This window comes from Narcine bancroftii, chromosome 6, assembly GCF_036971445.1.
Source record: "Narcine bancroftii isolate sNarBan1 chromosome 6, sNarBan1.hap1, whole genome shotgun sequence".
Lineage (NCBI taxonomy): Eukaryota > Metazoa > Chordata > Chondrichthyes > Torpediniformes > Narcinidae > Narcine > Narcine bancroftii.
This window is the reverse complement of record NC_091474.1, coordinates 149275848-149297740: the sequence shown is the minus strand read 5'-3', so window position 1 is coordinate 149297740 and position 21893 is coordinate 149275848.

Sequence of the window (21893 nt, the reverse complement as noted above, 5' to 3'; positions counted from 1 at the left end):
ATTCCAACTCCTCTACTCAATATTTTGATTTATGAAGGCCAAAGTACCAAAAATTCTCTTTAACACCCTATTTACCTATGACGGCAATTTAAGGGAATTATGTATCTGTATTTCTAGATGCCACTTTGCTACTACTCTTCTCAATGTCCAACCTTCTATCATGGAACTCATCCCTTGGTAAGTCTTCCCAAAGTGCACCACCTCATACTTGTCTGCATTAAATTCAATCTGCCATTTTGCAGGCTATTTTTCTATCCGGTCCAGATCCTGCTCCAAGTTTTGAAAGCTTTCCTTGCTGTCAACTACACCTCCATAATGCTATAATGAACTATAGTACACCACATGTTACTCAACCTTGAGTTGCTAACGAGTAAAATTAAAACACCAGCCAAACCCAACACAATCAAGTTCATAGAGAAACACAAAAGCTGAAGATACTAGCAACTTGAACAGAAAAAAAGAATTGCTTGAGGAACTCATTGAAGTAATGGATAGCACATAATAATGTCTTTTATGGCTAATTCTATCCCGATTCAACATGTATGGTTGAATCCCATGGAGTCCAGTTGGAAAGCTAGCTTGATTCAATTATTCAATGTGAGCGGCTGATCTCACTAAATTTAAGCAATCTGATCTAAGTTTTCACCTGCTATATCTTGTCCACTTTGTTGCTGACTGAATTGCAACATTTTATGTTACATAATTGTGCCACCATAAGGCTCAAAGGTTTTCCCCACTGCACAGCAGGCTCATAGCCTATAGAAATAATAGATAATCACTACAAATGTGGCTTTTGATACTCATCCCAAATCCTCAGAGTAACATTGATGTATCTAATGCTGAAGATGAGTTTCATGGAATGTGTGCTGCATACATTCCTTAACACTGTACTGAAAATTATATTAAGGACAATAGGTGAAGATACATGTGAACCATGATCCATGTGAATGAGATATAAGTAGGGAGACCAGACCTGCATGATAGTCTGTATATTTCATGTGTGGTGATTTCTGAGTGTCTATCTGACCGTTGCACCCCACTTGTTTCCAGTCAGTCTGCAGGGTTAACATCACATTTCCTCTAAATGGCAAATCCATGCTTTGGGCTCAAACAAATCCAATTACCTTCTTATCAAATATGACTTTGACTTCAGGGCAAGCAATTAAGCGAACAGTCAAGATCTATTGTTCCATTGAGTGCTTCCTCGGACATTTATTTTCATCTTATTTTTATATATCACAATTTCTTGAACATTGCTTGAGAAACCTTATCAAAGGCATACCAACATTGAAATTATTTTATGACCAGATGCCACAATGTATGCCTATCATAAAACTATAGAATACAACAGCAGAGAAGAAACTTGCTCATCTCCTGACTTCACCACCTCTTTTGAAGTCTGGGAGACTGCTTACTCCCTGTCCACTTCGCTTTTCCCAAGGTGCTTTTCCTTCAAATATTTATCAAGATTGTTTGAAGGCCAAAACTGAATACTGTGTCCTCCAGTCTATAATTCAGGGCATTCCAAATTAGAAGCGTTTTTGTGCAATGAAGTTATACTCAACTTGCCTTTGGTTCTTCCATCAATCATCTTAAAACATCTGTCCACTTGTTATTTACTCTTGAGCTACTGAAAATACTTCCCTTTATTTATTCATGAATTTAAATACCCCTTTAAATGCTCTCATCACTTTTTTTTAAACTTTAAGGACAATACGAGTTGTTCCAGCTGTCTCTGTAACTGATCAGTTTAACCATCCCAGTAAATCTATTTGTAGCATTTCTAGAGCCCTGATTTCCATATTAATAGGTGGTGCTCAGAACTGAATACAATATTGAAGGTGAGCAAGAAATAGTGTTTCATTTAGCTTTAACATGACTTCTGAGCTTTTGTAATTTCGATACCTATTTCAGGATTCAAAGATGCTTCATTAACCTCTCCTATCGTTTTCAAGCATTCTCCAATCTTTCTGTTCTTTCAAAGCACTTAAGACCCTATTGTTTGGCTATACATTCTATCTTGTTTATCTATCAAACACACTTCTCTATATTGCAGTTTCCTGGCATTTGTTCATTGGCCCATTGTGCATCCACTTCAAGTATCCTACCTCTCTCCTCACAGTTTGTGGCATTTCCATATTTCACATCACTGGCAGAATTTGAAATTGTGGTAGAAAATAGGTCAGATTATTTTTATAACAGTGAGATGGGACTTGGGTGTCCTTATATGTGAATCACTGCAATTTCACATGCAAGCACAGCAAACAATTAGGAAGACCTAGTATGTAGACCTTTATTGCAGGAAGATTTGAGTACAGAAGTACATTTTTTAGCTCCAGTTACATCGGATCTACTGTGACTACTGATCTCCGTACTTACGGAAGGATTATACAAGAATTGCAGCAAAGATTTATCAGATTTACTCTTAGGATGGTGGTTTAGTTAGATGAAGAACCATTAAGAAGATTGAACCTATTGAGTTTAGAAAAATGAGAGATGATTTCATGAAAGCGTGCACATTCCTAATGGGTGTTGACAGGAGGGGTGTAGAGTTAATGTTTCCTTTGGCTGGGATATCTGAGGCCATGAATCTCAGAATAAGAAGGGATTGTCTAATCATGACAGCCAAGAAAAAAAATTCTTCAGGCAAAGGATAATAAATCTTGGAAACTCCACCTGAGGATTGAGGTAGCTTAGTTGCTGAGTAAATTAAATAAACAAGATCAATAGGTTTTTGATGATTAATGGATTCAAACAGTAGGGTTTAGTTTATGAAAGAGGCACAGAGATAAAAAAGGACCTCCCTGATCATGTTGAATGATGCAACAAGCATGAAGGCTGTACTTCTAATCTTTTTTTTATGATCTCATGCTAAAGGCCTGTACACACATTAAAACCTGGCCATTTTTAAGATCACAAGGAATAGAAGTAGACCATTTGCCCATCGTGTCTGCTCCACCACTCCACCATAAGATAAACCGTCCTCACATCTAGTTCCAATGTCTGGCCTTTTCCCCATATCCCTTGATACTCTGACTAATTAGATACCTATCAATCTCCTCCTTAAACTCCCCCAATGATCAGGCCTCCACAACTGTATGTGGCAATGAATTCCATAAATCCATGACCCTCTGGCTGAAGCAATGTCTCTTCATCTGTTTTAAAATCAATACCATCTAATTCGAAGACTCTGCCCTCTTCTCCTGGACCTACCCACGAAGAAATATATCTTATTCACATCTAATCTGTCCAATCCTTTCTGCATTCAAAATGTTTCTATGTGATTCCCTCATTCTTCTATATGCCAATGAATACAGTCCAAGAGTTGATAATTGCTCCTCATATGTTAGCCCTTGCATTCCAGGAATCATCCTCATAAATCTCTGAACACTCTCCAACATCATTATATCCCTTCTAAACTAAGGGGCTCAAAACTGCACACAGTATATTCCAAATGAGGTCTCACCAGATCTTCATCAACACCTCTTTACTCTTATACACTATTCCTCTTGAAATAAATGCCAACATAGCATTTGCTTTCTTTACTAACGATCCAACCTGGTGGTTAACCTTTAGGGTATCCTTCATGAGGAGCTCCAAGTCCCTTTGCACTTCTGAATTTTTAATTTTATCCCCATCCAAATAATAATCTGTCTGTTTATTTCCTCTTCTAAAATGTACACCTTACATTTCTCAACATGTATCTCATCTGCCATTTCTTTGCCCACTTTCCAAAGGTGTCCAAGTGTCCTTGAAACCTTGAAAACATAGTGACAAAACCATTCACTTCATTATCTAAATTATTAATATACCATGTAAACACAACCCCTCCCCCCCAACACTGATCCCTGCAGAACACCACTAGTAACTGCCAACCAACCAGAACAGGATCCCTTTATTCCCACTCTTTGCTTTCTGCCTCTCAGCCAGTGTTCCACCCAATCTAACATCATTCCTGTAATTCCACAGGCAGCCATTCTATAAGCAGTCTCTTATGTGCCACCTTATCGAAGACCTTTTGAAAATCCAAATATACACCATCCCCAACCTTGTCCATCCTACTTGAAGTTCTCCACAAAAAATCCAATAGGTTTGTCAGGCAGGATCTTCCCTTCATGAAAACATGCTGGCTTGGACCTATCATGCCATACACCTTGAGGTATTTCATAACTTTGAGGTTAATTAGGAACTGCTTCTCCTAGACAGTCATGCATTTGTGGAATTCTCTGCTCAAGGCAGCAGTAGAAGGAGCCTCATTAACTGTATGTGAGACAAAGGTGGATAGATTTTTTTAAGAATGTGGGGGCTATCAGTCATGAGGAACAGGTAAGTGGAGCTGAGTCCACAGCCACATCAGCCATGATCTTATTGAATTGCAGAGCAGCCTTGATGGGTCAGATAGCTTACTGCCGCTCCTTTTTATTTATTTCTTATTTACCTCCAAATCAAAGATAATAATATGTATCGAAAACAACAGCAGTCCTTGTACTGAACCCTTGCAATCAGATTATACCTTCATTCTATTGGAAAATAGAACTGGACAGGGCAGGAATAGGCCCTTTGGCTGATGCTGTCTATGATGACCATGAGACCGATCTAAAGTAATATTATTTGCCTACACATAGTCTGGAACCCTCCATTCCCTGCCAGTTCAGCTGCCTGTCTAAATGCCTATTAAATGTCGCCATTGTATCAGCTTCCACCACCATCCTGGCAGCATCTTTGTTGAAGAATTGATGGCAAAGAAGGAGGCCATTCACTGCCCCTATGTGCTCATGTTGGCTAAAATGCTACTTTCTCATTGATAAATATGTGGTCTAAGGCTCTTAAACTGCTCATCCAGGCACCTTGTAAGTGTGACAAGGGTTCTGTCTCCACCAGCCTTTCAGACAGTGAACTACAAAGCCCCATTTCTCTTTGGGTGAGGGGAATTCTGATCAACTCCTCAATAATCCTTCTGCCAATCAAGATAGTCATAGATTTGAGTTATTACCTTCTCTACAAAGGGAAAACATTTGGAAACCTCCTCTAAATGTTCTTTATTCCAAGGAAAATAATCCAGGCTAATTAATGTATCCTCTGAAAGATATATTTCAATTTTTAAATATATTAAATAAATTTATTAACATACTGCAAATATTTTCTGCACATTTTGTTGTACATAAAATCCTTACGGTTATATGTATGGTGACAATAATAAAAATGGCATTGGAGCGGCATCCTATTGTCAATTCTTTTATATCTTGTTCAAATACAAAATTATCTGCATTTCCACACACACCTGAGCTTCCCTTTTCACAGTTGTTGCCAGAATGCTTTATGCACTTAGTAAAACATGCTTGATCTTCATCTTGTCTATTCATCAACTGGAACTGAAACCTCTTTCAGCAAGGTGAGATGCTGTAAATTTGAATTCTTGCCTCAAGGAAAAATGTGGTTAAAAAACAGTAATTGTAGGATATTCACAAGTGAAGGAGTGGAGGGATGGGTCAGTAAGGTTGGAGATGTGGATTGTGCAAAAATTTGTCATAGGTTACAACAGGATATAGATAGGGTGCAGAAAGTAGAGGATGGAGTTCAATTAGGCTAAGTGTGAAGTGATGCATTTTGGTAGGTCAAACGTGAAGGCAGAGGCAGAATTCTTAACAGTGTGGAAGAACAGAGGGAACTTGGGATCCAAATCCATAGCCCTCTCAAGGTTGCCACATAGGTTGATAGGATAGTTAAAAAGGCTTATGGTATGCTTGCCTTCTTTAGTCGGGGTATTGCGTTCAAGGGTCATGACACAATGTTGCAGCTCTATAAACACTGGTTAGACCACACTTGATATATTGTGTTCAGATCTGGTCGCATCATTACAGGAAGGACGTGGAAGGTATGGAGATGGTGGAGAGGAGATTTACAAGTGTGCTGCCTGGATTGGGGAATGTGTCTTATGAAGCAAGGTTAACAGAGATGGCCTTTTCTCTTACAAGCAAAGAAGGATGAGAGATGATTTAATAGAGGTCTACAAGATTAGAGGCATAGATAAGATGGGCATTAAGCATTTATTTTCCAAGGCAAGATTAGTAAACCAAAGAATATCTGTACAAGGTGAGAGGAGGAAAGTTTCAGGGAAATCGTTAGAGGTCATTTTTATTTGACACAAAGCGTAGTGGGTTTTGGAGTGCATTGCTAGGGATGGTGGTGGGGGACAGTACAATTAAGGACTTTTAAAAGATGCTTAGACAGGTACAAGGATACAAGAGAAATAAAGGGTTATGAGTCTAAGATAGGGAAGGTTTAATTTGTTGAGCATCGTGGACAGAAGGCCTGTACTGTGCTGTATGTTTTAAGTATTTATAACACATCAACTCCTATAAAATTCTATCTCAGGTAGTTTCCCTGACAATGATAACACAATGCATTAAATGCATGTTAATATTTTCCTAATTTATTGGTCGTATAATGGAAGCAGAAGGTAATAATCGGAAACATAAGATGCTGTCACAAGACTGCAGATGCTGCTGGGAGGAGTCACGTGATGGAGTAGTGGCTGGTAGGAGAATACCAGCCCTCTCCAGAAAAGAAGGAAAAAAGTAAAGAAAAAGCAAACCCCAGGCACACAAATCACAACAAATAAGAAATAAAGGTATGGAGAAAATGGCACCTAAGAAAGAAAAGCCAAAAGCAATGGGAAGAAAAGAAGAAAGAAAGATGCCGGAAGAGAAAGGTGAAGGCCTTACCTGCACAAAAAAGCAGGGACCCACCGTGGAAAGAGGAGCCAAATCCCCGAGGTTAGTGGAGACCCCGCAGAGTCGCGACCCACTAACCGCAGGACTGCAAAAATGGCTCACGGAGCCAAACAGGGGTCTGCAACTGTGCACAACAAAGACAACACTGACGGGAGGGGGGCCAGCTGTGGAGTGAAACTCCACAGCACGAACAGCTGAGAGATGCCTGACAGCAGGGCTCTCAGCTGGAAGATAAAGAAAATATCAGGAACGAGAGGGGTGAGAATGAAAAAAGGAAACTAGAGACACAACAGATAACCAACCCAGAAGAAGAGGACCAACATCAAGATACCATGGAAAAAAATACCCAACAAACTGAGAGAAGCAGCTCAACAAGAAAGTCAAAAGAGACACAGATACAAGGAAGAGAAATAGAAGACACAAACCTAAGATCAGACAGAGACCAAGCTCTGCACAGAGGAATAGGAGGTAAAGTGAATGGTCAGTGCATAGATTAAAATAAAAATCAAGAACAAATGAAAGCGTTAAAAGAATAGCTAACACTACAATTTAGTGAAATGAAAAGTACAGAAGAAAAAGTGAGTACAATAGAGCTGGTCATAAGAGATGTAGGGAAAGGATTAGAAAATGTTGTAGAAATGGAAGTGAATGACTTAAAAAGAAAATTGGAAGAAAGTGACAAAAAAGTTAAAGAAACACAGGAGTTGTTAGCTCAGACAATGGATATAATGGAAAACTATAGTAGGCGAAACAATATAAAGATAGTGGGCCTAAAGGAAGATGAAGATATGAAAGAATTTATAAAAGAATGGATCCCAAAAGTCCTGGGAATGCAAGAAATGCAGGAAGGAATGGAAATAGAAAGGGTATACAGAACACTAGCCCCGAAACCACAGTCACAACAAAAACCAAGATCTGTTTTAGTAAAATTCCTGAGATACACGACAAGAGAAAATATATTGGAGAAGGCAATGAATAAAATGAGAGAAGTCAAAAAACCACTGGAATACAAAGGACAAAAATTTTTTTTCTACCCAGGCATAAGTTTTGAGCTCCTGAAGAAGAGGAAGAAGTTTAACGCAGCAAAATCGATCCTATGGAAGAAAGACTGTAAATTTATGTTAAGATATCCAGCGGTGCTTAAAATAGTTATCCCAGGGGAGCAAAACAGACTGTTCTTGGATCCAAAGAAAGCACGAGAATTTGCAGAACGCCTGCAAGCCAGAAAGAGAGATGAAGAGATGTAACAAGAACAAAAAACAATGACAAACTACATATAAAGAAGTAAAAATAATGTATAAGTAAGAACTAAATGAGGGAAGAAAAGGGAAGTAAGGGAGAAGGGGGGAAAAAAGAGGAGGGGTTAAAAAAATAAAGAAATAAAACAAAAAGAAAAAGAGAAGAAACGAGAGGGAGCTTTGTTGTAATGTAAAGATAAAATTATTTTTTGGAGGGGGTTGGGTGGGAGAGAATAACAGTCACTGTGAAATCAGTTGACACCTGCGAATGGGTTCACAGTCCGAATGGAGAGGAAAATTGTGGTTGCCGGGCAAGGGACAAGGGGCGACTCAGAGAGGGGTGGGGACACTTGGGGTTAAGGGAATTTTAGATGTGGGAATGGTTGAAATATTTTATGTGTTAGAAGTGTTGTCATAGATTGAGTTCAAAAAAAAACTGAAAAATGGAAATGGGGAAAAGGGGAAAGGTGGTGGTGAGGAAGTGGAAATGAAATGTAAACAAAGTATGAAATGGCCATGTTGAACTATATGACTATAAATATTAATGGAATACATAACCAAATCAAAAGAAAGAGGCTATTAAATTTACTGAAAAAAGAAAAAATTGATATAGCATTCATGCAGGAAATGCATCTAACTGAAGTGAAACATAATAAATTAAGGAGAGACTGGGTAGGGAACGTAACAGCAGCATCATATAATTCAAAAGCCAGAGGTGTAGCTATATTAATCAATAAAAATGTACCAATCAAAATAGAGGAGGAAATAATAGATCCAGCAGGGAAATATGTAATGATAAAGTGTCAGATATATTCTGAATTTTGGAATTTGCTCAATATATATGCACCTAATGAAGAGGATCAAAAGTTTATGCAAGATAACTTTTTGAAGATTGTAGATATGCAGGGGAGTATATTGATAGGAGGGAACTTTAACCTTAATTTGGATTCAAAGATCGATAAAACTGAACAAAAGACTAGCAGAAAAAACAAGTTAGGCAAATTTATGGTTAAATCAATGCAGGAAATGCAACTTTTGGATATATGGAGGAGACAACATCCAAAGGAGAAGGAATACTCATATTATTCAAGCAAACATAAAACATACTCAAGGATTGACCTGTTCCTGTTGTCAGCCCATATCCAAGGGAGAGTTAGGAAAATGGAATATAAAGCTAGATTGTTATCAGATCACTCACCCCTGTTACAAGCAATAGAGCTGGAGGACATCCCACCAAGAACGTATAGATGGAGATTAAACTCCATGCCACTTAAAAGACAGGAATTTAAAGAATTCATTGAGTGCCAAATTAAAATATACTTTGAAATAAATACGGAATCAGTGAAAGATAAATTTATATATGGGATGCAATGAAAGCTTTCATCAGAGGGCTGATAATAAGTTATGTAACTAAGATGAAAAAGGACTACAATCAGGAAAAATAGAACAGCTGGAAAGGGAAATAGTAAGTACAGAAAAAGAACTAGCAACAAGGGAAGATACAACAAAAAAAGAGAATTGGCGGACAAAAAAAATACGAAGCACTACAAACGTATAAGGTGGAGAAGAACATAATGAAGATAAAGCAGAAGTATTATTCCATTGGAAAAAATAACATATAATTTAAGAAATAACATCACAGTATTCGAACAAATTTGGGAATCATACATGGAATACAACAGAGAGGGTCTACCATGGATCTCCACCCCCTAAAATGATAGAATGAGAAGAAGACGAAATGAACTGACCCAGTCTGTAAAAGTAGATGACACAATTTTCTTGTTTATTTTCATTGTGTGATGATATTGTTTAATGGGTTTATTGTATTGTAAATGTTGAACATTTAATGGGTTGGGAGGGGGGGGGGTGAAGGAGGGAGGGAAGGGAGGAGGGATAAAGGGGAGAAAATGACACTGTATATTCAAGAGGGAAATGTTTGTGTCTATTTTGGTTAATATGGTTCATAGTGTGAAAAATTTTTTAATAATTAAAAAAAAGACTGGAGATGCTGGAATCTGGAGCATACTATTATTTGCTGGATGAAATCAGTGGGCAGAGCAGAATTAGTTGGGGAGAACAATAAAAATATATATACTCTCACAGAGACTACACTGCAAGATGCAAAGCATGAGTTAGCCCAATGGTTCTCAACCTTTTTCTTTCCATTCACATCTTTCTTTCTTCTTTTCTTTGGCTTGGCTTCGCGGACGAAGATGAATGGAGGGGTAATGTCCACATCAGCTGCAGGCTCGTTTGTGGCTGCCAAGTCCGATGTGGGACAGGCAGACACAGTTGCAGCGGTTGCAAGGGAAAATTGGTTGGTTGGGGTTGGATGTTGGGTTTTTCCTCCTTTGTCTTTTATCAGTGAGGTGGGCTCTGCGGTCTTCTTCAAAGGAGGTTGCTGCCCGCCGAACTGTGAGGCGCCACGATGCACGGTTGGAGGCGATATCAGCCCACTGGTGGTGGTCAATGTGGCAGGTACCAAGAGATTTCTTTAGGCAGTCCTTGTACCTCCTCTTTGGTGCACCTCTGTCTCGGTGGCCAGTGGAGAGCTCACCATATAGCACGATCTTGGGAAGGCGATGGTCCTCCATTCTGGAGACGTGACCTACCCAGCGCAGTTGGATCTTCAGCAGCGTGGACTCGATGATATCGGCCTCTGCCATCTCGAATACTTCGATGTTGGTGATGAAGTGGCTCTAATGAATGTTGAGGTTGGAGCGGAGACAACGCTGGTGGAAGCGTTCTCGGAGCCGTAGGTGATGCCGGTAGAGGACCCATGACTCGGAGCCGAACAGGAGTGTGGATATGACAACGGCTCTGTATACACTAATCTTTGTGAGGTTTTTCAGTTGGTTGCTTTTCCAGACTCTTTTGTGTAGTCTTCCAAAGGCGCTATTTCCCTTGACGAGTCTGTTGTCTATCTCGTTTCACGTACTACTTTAATTAATCCCTATGCCATTAGTGCTCTGTGATTAGTAAGGGATTGCTTAAGGTGGTATGTGTGTGGGAAGGGAAGGTTGAGGATCCGTGCTCTAGACCCAATTGTTACTGAAATATTTTGCTTGATAAAAAGTATGATTGGCCCATTTCCTTTGGAGTTCTGAGACCGTGCACATAATGAGTCAATTAGGTACAATTAAAAGAGTGGTTTTCACCCTTTTTCTTTCCACCCACCTATGACCTTAAGCAATCCCTTACTAATCACAGAGCACTGATGGCATAGGGATTGCTTAAAGTGGTAGGTGAGTGGAATGAAAAAGGTTGAGGACCACTGAGTTAGCCAAAAAAAGGATGGCCTGAATATAATTTGCCAAGAAGTACTTAAAAGAGCTTGCAGAATTCCGGAAATTGTGGACAGATAAGACCAAGATAAATGTATATGGAGTGTGGATGTGTAAAGGAGATTCCCAAGGTACAAAGCATATCACCTTTGCCATGGTTTGCATCTTGCAGTGTAGTCTCTTTATTTCTGTTCTTGAAGTCTTCCGCAAACTGTAGTCATCAACACATCTACACTTGCCTCCTGAAGAGAGTTTCTGATCTGTTGAACATACTCTTGGGGATTTTTCTTCATTGGGATGAGAATTCTGTCATCGGCAATGAAGGTCTTCCTTGGTCTACAAGTCCCTTTGTGATTACTGAGCTCATTAGTACGCACTTTCTTCTTAATAATGTCCCAAACTGTTGATTTTAGTAATCTTAATGTTTGGACAAAGTCTCTTATTTTCTTTATTCTTGTTTTTCAGCCTCATGATGACTTCTTTGATTTGCTTTGATACAACTCTGGTCCTTAGGTTGAAAAATGGCAAATGCAGACTCCAAAGTTGATCAAAAGCTCAGAAGCAAGCCTAGCTCTGTTATATCTGCACCAATAAAGCAATGAGTACTCATAAACACCTGTGAAGCCAAATGTCCCAAACATTATGGAATGAGGGGACTATGTATAAAAAGGGCTGTAATTTCTATATGGTCAAATCAAAATGTATCTTCTTTGGCTTGGCTTCGCGGACGAAGTTTTATGAAGGGGTAATGTCCATGTCAGCTGCAGGCTCGTTTGTGGCTGCCAAGTCCAATGCGGGACAGGCAGACACGGTTGCAGCGGTTGCAAGGGAAAATTGGTGGGTTGGGGTTGGGTGTTGGGTGTTGGGTTTTTCCTCCTTTGTCTTTTGTCATTGAGGTGGGCTCTACGGTCTTCTTCAAAGGAGGTTGCTGCCCGCCAAACTGTGAGGCACCAAGATGCACGTTTGGAGGCGATATCAGCCCACTGGCGGTGGTCAATGTGGCAGGCACCAAGAGATTTCTTTAGGCAGTCCTTGTACCTCTTCTTTGGTGCACCTCTGTTACGGTGGCCAGTGGAGTATACAACTAAAATAAAATCTGGAATGTGCACTCTAATCCCCAGGAGGGGATTAGCAAACCAATGAGAGGTGAAGGACAATGGTTTAATATGAAGGATAAAGATTGAAGGTGCAAGATAGAAATCAAAGACTGATTTTTGCTCCGACTTTGATGAAGGGCTCAAGCCCAAAACATTAGTTATTTATCTTTATATTTACTATATAAACTACACTCTTTGACCTGCTGAGTTTTAGTGTCTACGGACATTTGTGTTTTACTAGAGAAGACTGATATGTACCAAAAAGAGGAGGAGCAAAATGGGCAAGGGGATGGTGAAAATGGAGACAAGTGGTGGACAGTGGAATCGGTTGTCAAGAAGGTGATAACGATAGTAAAGGGAACTATAAGAAGCGACGTGAAGAATAGATGGGGCCAGATGGAACCAGAAGGTGGAGCTAATCTAGTGGGTAAAATATATGGATAGAGGTTGATGGAATCAGGAAGGGGAAGGAGTTAAAATTTGTGTCAGGGTGGGAAAGGGGAGAAAAAGAGGCAGGAGGATCTAAAATGTATCAGAAGAGAGAGAATAATGGAACAGGGGCTGAGGGTTACATAAAATTAGAACATTTATTGGGCAGAGACTACCCAACCTGGTAATTATCAGAGACATTGAAGACTATTTTCATCAAAGCTGATGAGACATGTTGGATTTGGATTCTATTATATTCCTTTTGTGGTTCAAGTCTCCGAACCTATGAACAATGGAGTAATGAAATTGGGCGGAAATGATTTTTTTCTTTATATTCATTTAACTCTGTTCAATGACATTTAAATTGTGTCTGTCATTGCACCTGTCGTTTCATTAATTCTATCAAACAACAAAAGCTGTGTAGGTTTAAGTGGACATGTGGATGAAACAGCACCATATGAATGATGTGACTTTATTGAAACCTAAACAAGATTACTAATGTTGTGATGCGAGGTAAGTGCCAAACTGATGATGGTAATAGTTATATAAAATGGATGTATCTGAAAGACATGTTAGTATCTTTCATCTGTCAAAATAAATATGCTTTAACAAGAAAAGTGTCAAATGTTCACGAGAAGCTTAAAAATATACTGGATCATTCTGGTAACTGACATCATCATCAGGATTTTTAAGGCATATCATCTAAGACATGTTATATCAATGTGATTGATAAGAAAATGGAAAAGAAATCAGGAACTTTGAAATCTAACAGGATATTAGAAAGTTTTATAAAAGAATTGTTGATGAGAGAAATTCCACAGTTTTATTTCAGGCGGAAAGACAAATTTACTGTTCTGGAAATACCACTGTAAAATCCCTGATTACTTATTGTCTATGACAATTATTATTTTGATTTCTTCAAGTTGATGTATTTATTATTGAAATCGAATCTTCATGTGTGAACTGACCAATTCAAGGAAAAGTTTAAGTATCGAAATGAGGATGAATTTTAGTCTTTAGTAACAAGAACAAATACCTAGAATCTCTTAAATTCTCTTTTAATGTTTCTGCCAAGGATACCTCATGTCCCCATTTTTGGCTCTCCTGTTTTGCTTCTTGAGTACTCCTAAATCCCTTCTCATCCTCAAAGAGTTAATGATCCCAGCTGCCTAGATCTGACAAATGCCTCTTCCTTTTTCCTTACAAAAGCCTCAATATCCCTTGTCACCCAGGTTCCCCTAATTTTGACTGCCTTGCCCTTCACTCTAACAGGAATACATTAAGTTGGAAGTACTTCAATCTCAGTTTTAAAAGCCTTGATGTTTCTTAAACTGCAAGCAACCTCTCCCAATCAACCTTTGGAAGTTCCTATTTATTGCCTTCAAAAATAGTCTTGTCTCAACTTAGGACTCTAACTGTAGACCCGTCCTATCTCTTTCCATAGCGATGACTGAAATAAAGAGTTTATTGTTATATACATCAGAACAATATACAAATGCAATTTGTTGATTAGCTGCAGCTTCCCATATATTTAAAATGTGCTAACAACAATTTCAGAATCCCACCACAGCCAATCCTCCTGTCATTGAAACCCTTGGAAACATCACCCCTTGTTTCCTCCCACTGAGCCAGTTCTTAATTCACTGATACTATTTTCCCACAAGATTTAATCTTTCAAATTAATCTGTCATGTTTTCCTCACAATTTAATTTGAGAGGTAGTGGAAGAGCAAATATATGTTAAATATAAATTTGAGAAGGAGCAATGTTGCTAGTTGAATGAGGGGTCTGGTGCATTGAACACTATCCACTGTGCCACTCATAACATAAGGCATTTGAAGATGTATGCAATGAGCTTATTTGCACATGCGAGGTCATTGAACTTCTTGTATTATTGCAACCGGGCTCTGAAGGCTTGATTGTTGGAATTGGTTTATAGAGCTATCTTTGTAGTGCGTGTCTGAACAACCTGCTAGCCCACTATGAGATCTGGGCATTCCTTTTCTCTCTTCTAGGTAAAACAGTCTGGTTTTATATGGGCTGAAAGTGGTCAGCAGTTGAGGTAATAAACTAGTAAAAATCATGCTTTGCACTGCTAAAAGTAACAATCATGTAATGAAAGCTACATAGATTTGGCATGCAGGCTACATCAAATAGAATGAATGTGGGTTCATTGCACCCTGAGCCTGTATGTAAGGGTTTTTGAATTTACTCTGGTCAGCCTCTAACATGTTTAGAAGTCTTCCTTCTTCATTCAGTTCTCCCTCCCGCTTTCCTTCAGCAGAATTCTTACAACTTGCCCTGTTAGTGGCTTATATTTATTTAATCTGTGTATTCAAATCCATTCCAGGAAATATGCCTTTAAATGCATTCATTCCAAATTCCTCTTATGGATTAAACAACCCTCAGTTGGTTGTTCAGTCTCTTCCATTATTCTCTTGATTTTACTTCTTTAAAACTGCATACTTGCATATTGGCATTTGATATTATTAAATCTTTAGCAATCAAATACAGCCTTATGATGTGTACAATGGCCCAAAAGTGTTTTAAATTCTGCTTCATTTATTATTATTGATTGAAATGTGAGCTGCCTCACTTGGCTTCCCTGATAAAATAGGACACAAAGTAATTCTGGAACACATTCACTGACTCAGATTCTAAATATTCAGGATGCCCTGAATTCCTATTATGTTCGTTGAAATACAATAATATATATTCTTTTTTAGTTTTCATGTACCTTTCATACATTCACAAAATAAAATCCATTACTTTTTATTCGACTGTGCATTCAACTGGAACAGCTTTTCAACCTATTTGTTTTAAATAGTTAAAAACAGAGTTTGTTCTCAGACAATTTTTAAAAAATGCACAATATCCTCCAGTGTAATTTGAAATTTGTTCATTAAAATTGGTTTATTTATTTCTGTCAAATCTGTTAACAATTTTGTTTTCAAAGGCAGTGCAATTTTTAAAACAATTAAAATTAATTTATTTGCATTTTTTATTTAATTTGCATTCATCATTTCGCTCCTGGGAATAAAACCTTCTGAAGGGGATTAAAGAAGTTTGCTGCAGCAAAAATAAAGTTCCTATTTAAAAAGTAGTATACTTCAGACCATTATATTGCTATTGAGCTATGGAACCAGGAAATATGAGTCTTTCTATAGAGGGCCTGATGAGAAAACAACAATGCAGACCACTTATTATTTTAAAGGTATAAATCTCTTTTTACTGACCAATATGTTGCCAATATTTTACAAACATTAATTTCTTTGTGCTTTAAACTCCACATTTAATAGCATTAATAATGAATTACCATTTATACTTGCATGAAAATCAATTTCATGCAAAGGTTGACCCCCTTTTATTGGCCAAAAAAATCTGGAATTTTCTATATACAGGTATCTCCTGCTTTTCAAAAGTTTGCTTTACACCACTTTGCTTTTACAAATTACCTACATTAGTACCTGTTTTTGATAACTAAAAGAAATCCAAAGAGGATTTTGCTTTAACGAAAAAAGGTGAAAAGGGAAAAGAGAATTCAGCGTTAATTTTGCAGCGAGCCATTATTGAGGCAGCGAGAGTGATGCCATCAAGCTTCTTCCCCAGGAACTACATGCAGCATCTCAACATCAAGCCGCTATAAGCTTTGAACTGACTGTAAACATCTGTGCTTTATCATGATTTATTTTGTGCATCCATTAGTAAGATGTGTCCTAAAGTATCAGAAAAGCCTAAGAGAGCTTGTAAGGGTGTTACACTTAGAGTAAAATTGGACATAATTAAGCATTTTGATCATGGTGAATGAAATAAAGACATTGTGCGTATGTTGAACCTGCCTGTGTCCACCACTTGTACTATTTACAGGCAGAAGGAAAGATTAGGTTTTATGCATTAAGTAATTTAATACATTGGGTTTTATGTATTATTTGGTAGGTTATTTTTTGGGTCTGGGAATGTTCAGAATATTTTCCCATATAAATTAATGGTAATTGCTTTTTCACTTTACGCCATTTCAGCTTATGAAAGGTTTAATGAGAACGCTCCACTTTCAGATAGCGGGTGAGACCTGTATCTTATGGAACTCATTAACTCAGCCTGAGACATCACAGACACCAGACTGTTAACTCGGATGAACTTCTAACACAACCTGCGACATTCACTGCATCAAGGACACCTACAAGAGGCGATGTCTTAAAAAAGCAGCCTCTATCCTCAAGCACCCCAACCACCCAGGCCATGCCCTCTTCACTCTGCTACCATCAGGGAAAAGGTACACAGCTTCTTCCCCACTGCCATCAGATTCCTGAATAATCAATGAACCAAAGACACTGCCTTACTTATCATACATTATTATTGTTAATTATTATTTTATTTTGTTTTTTTTTAGTAATGTCATAAGATGTCTATAATATGCATATTTGCCCTATGATGCTACCACAAAACACCGAATTTCATGACTTGTTCATGACAATAAATCCTGATTCTGATTCTGAAAATCAACCCTATTCTCTCACCTTGGACACAGCCCTCACCATGCCAGAGCACCCAATGCCCTTGATGTGGATTTATTCCCTCTTGCTCCCGACACCTCCGACAATGCAGATTTTTAATGCAGTGCTGACCTCCCTTGTACCAACATTCACTATGACTTCCTCCCTAGTTCTCACACCAACCTCAGCCTCTGCAAGGCTGACATCACTGGTGGATCCCACAGGCTGATCCCCTCTCACCACACTCCTTACATTTCTCTAACCCCCTCACACCTCTCTCTCAACCTTTGAGCTCCCCTTTCTTCCCACCACCCCCACCCCACAACCCTTTGTGTTTTTACTCAATCATGCAGTCTGCAGACTTTTGTGTTTTACTCTTAATATTTTTAAATACTTGGTAGGTTGTTTTGATGTGCAGACTCTATTATTACTTTAATTCATTGTGTTTTTGTTCTTTATTTATTGAGAGATTATTTGGACTTCTGCTACTGATACGGTATTTTAGATTCTAGTGTGCATTTGAGCCCCTCAAAAGTAGTATACATGTAATAGTCAACCCCATAAATGTAACATTAAAAATGGTCTGGAAAATTCTACTTTTTCACGTACATATGGTAACAGAAAGTCTGAATACATTTGAAAATAAATCAATGCAAAATTTTGCAATCGTTTCTTGGCACACATATGAAAAAGTGTGTAAATATCCTCACTGATTAATGCCCACTGAAGAACTGCTACTGGTATTTTAATAAACATCTTGTGCACTAGAATGTTAGAGCTTTAGATTGCAGATGCCCAAACTTTCTTTTCCACACCCAGTTTAGGGACATACACAGTGGGCTGCATGGTTACTGTAGGGTACAAGCCCCCCCTCTGCTGGACATCATGTTGCCCATCTCATGATGGCACCCTTCCAAATATATAACCCTGTGTTTCAGTAGCCATGTTAGTAAAATGAGAAAGAATCACGTCTCCGAGTCTTAACTGTGTGACTGGATACTCAACAGAGCAATGAGGAACAAAATGAATCCTACACATGCTCCACGCACCAACCATAAGAAGGAAAACAACAAAAGAAAGGTAGAAAATGACTACCTAACAGTCCCAACAAATTCCCACCAAAAGATCAAAGCAAAAGTGCACCAAGATGGCGGAGGGAAAGTTCGGGGAATTCAACGAAGTAGAAGAAAGTTGGGATAACTACATAGAACAGTTTAACCACCACTGCGTAGCCCACAATATTGTGGAAGGTCCAGTAAACTGTAAACGTGCCCTCTTCCTCAATATAATGGGCAGAAAAACATTCGACCTCTTTAAGACCTTACTGGCCCCAGAGGATCCAGGGATGAAGACATTCAATGAAGGAACCATTTAAGCCCCAGATCACCTGTTATGACAGAAAGGCAATGATTCTATGAAAGGAGACAAAGACCAGGAGAAACAGTAAGTGAATACCTGGCATTGTTGTGCAAGCAGGCAGAGCAACGTCATTTCGAGCAGTTTCTAAATCAGGCACCTCGAGACAGATTAGTGATGGGGCTGGAAAATCATCAAACAATGCAAAAATGATTAGCAATTAATGAAGATGTTATGCTACAAATTGCACACAGGGCTGCCTGCAGATCTGAAATGGCAGATAAAAACTTGAGTGTGGGTCAACCAGACCTACTGGTTGGGAGGTCTTCCTGCCAACAATGCTTCCATTGTGGGAAATACAACCACTGAGCAGAAAACTGTTTCTTCAAAAATTCTAAATGCAACCATTGCAAAACAGAAGGACAGATCAGGGCTAAATATACCCTTCTAAAGCGCAGGTGGCCTGCAAATTAAGAGGCAACTGAAGTCAAAACATTTGGAGTGATAATGATAACAGCCCAACGGTGACCTTCAAGCTCCTGAAATTTCATCTCCTGAGATATTACACATCAAGGAATAAACAAAGGAAACACAACAATGTTTATACAGCTAAAAATAAATGGACACCCTCTGAAGATGGAGTTGGACATAGGGGCTGAGGTGTCAACATGTAAAGGAACGCTTGCTACCACGCCTCCCGGTAAAAACAACTGAAATAACTTTAAGATCTGTTATAGGAGACAGAATCAAAGTGTTTGGAAAATGTACAGTCCAAGTACAATACACTCTCTCTACATCGTAGATACTCAGAGACCAGCACTCTTCAGAAGAAATTGGCTACAACACATTCCCTCGACTGGCTGGAAATTGGTTCAATACTAAATGTAAACCACACATCCTAGCCAGAACTCGACCAAATGCTCAACAACCATGCAGTGGTTTTCCAACAAGAATTGGGGAAAATCAATGGTGTTCAAGCCAAACTGCAATTAAAACATAATGCAGAACCAATATTATTCAAAGCCAGAACAGTCCCATTTGCTATGAAAGGGAAAATTGAGGCTGAATTAAACAGACTAAAACATGAAGGCATATAAGAACCAAAAGAATAAAGTGATTGGGCAGTGCTCATCATACCCCAACAAAAACCAAATGCTGAGATTCACATTTGCAGCAATTACAAGGTCACCATCAATCCATCACCCAAAATACCTGAACGCCCCGTGCCCAAGGCAGAAGAATTGTTCCAAGCATTAAACGGAGGGAAAAAATCCACAAAACTAGATTTGTCACAACCATATCAACAGATAGAATTCGACAAAAAAAAAAATCAAGGGAATATGTGACAATCAATTCCTATCTGGGACTATTCACCTCTACACACCTGCCTTATGGAACTTCAGCAACACCTGTGATTTTTCAAGCAACGATGGACAAATTACTACATGGACTCTCAGTTGGGAGTTACCTACATAATATCATCATCATGGGCTGAAACGACAGTGAACACTTACAAAACCTTGAAAAGGTTTTAACCAGACTACCACAGGTTAATATATGATTACAAAAAGACAAATGTGACTTCATGTGCCCCTCAGTAACATATCTTGGGTTTATAATCGATAACAAGGGGGTGTGAATGAATCCAGTAGGAACAGAAGCCGTTCACAAGACCCCTTACCCAACCAACAAATCGGAATTATAGTCCTTCCTAGGACTTGTTAATCACTATCGAAAACATATCCCTAATATGTCTACACTATGCAGCCCTCTGAACCAATTACTCAAGAAAGATCAAAGATGGTATTGGAACACAAAAATTAAAAACACAGTCAATTAACTAAAGGAAATACTGATGTCAACAAATAAGATGCTGATCCACTATAACCCTAGTAAAGAAGTTACACTCGCTGTGGATGCTTCACCAGTGGGACTAGGAGCGGTACTATCGCAAATCACAGAAAACGATGAGCAACCAATAATATATGCTTTGAACACATTAACCACAAGCGAACACAATTACGCCCAAATAGAAAAAGAAGGATTGGCAATTCATTTTGGTGTAACAAAAATCCACCAGTGTCTTTAGAGAAGAAAATTAACCCTGACCACAGACAATAAGCCTCTTAGTTTAATCCTGGAGCCACACACACACATATACCAGTATTAGTCACGGCCAGAATTCAAAGATGAGCCATGCTACTAGCGGCATATAACTATGATATAAAACATAAACCAGGAACACTCAACAGCCATGCAGATGCCTTATCAGACAGAACAATGAGAAGAAATTATTGAATGGACAGCAGAGGCAACAACTATCAACCAAGAACAACTTCAACAACTGCCCATTACAGCCCAGATCATCGGAAAGGAAACCCGAAAAGAGACAACATTAAGCAAGATCCTATACTTCGCACTTAATGGGTGGCCCAAATCTGAAGTCATTCCAGAAGATCTAAAACCTTACCACACATGTCACCATGAACTATCAATTGAAGAAGGATGTTTACTATGGGGTACCCATAAAATTATTCCAGCCAAATGGCAAACTACCATGTTATCACTACTACACCACAACCATCCAGGAATGGTACGAGTGAAGGCACTGGCCCGGATGTATGTCTGGTGGCCCTCCATAGACAGAGACATTGAAACAACAGTAAGAGAATGCAAAGTATTTTAGACAATGCAGCAAAGAGTGTCACAAGTCGAAGATAAGCCATGGAAATGGTCATTCAAACCCTGGCATCGGATTCATTTAGACTTTGCTGGACCATTCATGAGTGACATTTTCCTAATAGCTGTGGAAGCACATTCCAAATAGCCAGTAGTTTCACATATGAAAAACACCAAAGCAGGTCCCATGATTGACTGTCTACGATTTATCTTTGCCAACTTATGGATTGCCTCATGAATTAGTTACAGACAATGGGCATCAATTTACATCAGAACATTTAAAACAATTTATGCGTGACAACAATATCAGACATATTTCATCTGCACCCTATCACCCAAGTACTAATGGGGAGGCAGAACATTTTGTACAAACATTAAAAAAAGCAATGAAAACCATGAAACTTCTAAATGCCTCCTGGACACACACAATTGCAGATTTTATATTGGGCTAAAGAAACCTGCCGCATTCTACCACAAAACGTACCCCAGCAGAACTAATGTTTGGCCGCAACCTGTGGACCAGGTTGTCCACAGTTCATCCAGATGTGGGTCTCCGATTGCAAAAAACAGCATCACCACAAACC